The 1,156-nt window shown below is 36.6% G+C and overlaps 1 non-coding gene across 1 annotated transcript; it reads right to left on the bottom strand.

Moving 5' to 3' along the window:
• Positions 1–666: 666 nt before the first annotated feature.
• LOC131178963 (small nucleolar RNA R71) lies at positions 667–773 on the bottom strand. The gene has a single exon (XR_009147970.1). It is a non-coding gene; the product is annotated as a small nucleolar RNA R71 (small nucleolar RNA).
• Between the last annotated feature and the right edge of the window lie 383 nt (positions 774–1,156).

The following is a 1,156-nucleotide window of genomic DNA, read 5'->3' as shown; positions in this document are numbered from 1 at the left end:
CAGCACCTATCAAATTTTGGCACCATTATCGGGGAATAATTGTTATTTGTTTTAAACTTGAATTCAGATCAGTTTATATTTAGTTTTTGTGTTTAATTCTTAGGTTGCATGTCTAAAGAAGAACTTGATACAAGGCTTAAACATAGTAGGGAATTCGTCAAGCATCAAGTCCAATCATCTACTACATTCAGAGCTGAAACTTTTATTGGAAATGAACCATAAGTGATTCCTTCTCATCTTTTTGAGCAAGAACCTTCAGATTCATCAAGTGATTCAGAATTAGAAATCATCACCGCTAATGGCAATCAAAATCACACCATCAGGGAGTTTGCAACTCTTGACATGAAACAATAACCATTATGCATTCAATATCCTGCACTTATAGTACCTTTTAAATTAAAGTCTAGCTTAATTCACTTATTGCCTACTTTTCGTGGTCTTGTAGGTGAGGATCCTCACAAACACCTTAAGGAGTTCCATGTAGTGTGTTCAAGCATGAAACCTATAGGTATTATAGAGGAACAAATTAAGTTGAGAGCATTCCCATTCTCATTAGGGGATATAGCTAAAGATTGGCTCTACTACTTACCTTCTGGTTCCATAAACACATAGAATGACATGAAGCGACTATTCTTGGAGAAGTACTTTCCGGCTTCAAGGGCAGCCAACATTAAAAAAGATATTTGTGGCATTAGGCAGTACAATGGGGGGTCATTGCATGAGTATTGGGAGAGATTCAAGGGATTATGTGCAATTTGCCCACATCATCAAATAAGTGACCAACTACTCATTCAATATTTTTATGAAGGTCTTCTTCCTACTGACAGAGGCATGATATAAGCAACTAGTGGAGGTGCTTTAGTAGATAAGACACCTAAAGTAGTAAAGAACTTGATATCAAACATGGCTACAAATTCACAACAATTTGGAGTAAGGAATGATCCACCTACAAGAAGAGTCAACGAGGTAAGTACATCTTCCTTAGAAAATCAAATAGCTAATTTGACTTCTCTTGTTAGCCTGTTGGTTGTAGGGAATGTGCAACAAGTGAAGACATTAGGTATATGATTAGCACAAGAACATCCAACTGGTATGTGTCCTATATTACAAGAGGATTCCATTGAGCATGCAAATACAATTAGAGGGTTTCCTAGTC

This window comes from Hevea brasiliensis, chromosome 3, assembly GCF_030052815.1.
Source record: "Hevea brasiliensis isolate MT/VB/25A 57/8 chromosome 3, ASM3005281v1, whole genome shotgun sequence".
NCBI lineage: Eukaryota > Viridiplantae > Streptophyta > Magnoliopsida > Malpighiales > Euphorbiaceae > Hevea > Hevea brasiliensis.
The sequence above is the reverse complement of the archived record's forward strand: the minus strand, read 5'-3'. Positions and strand labels throughout refer to the sequence as shown.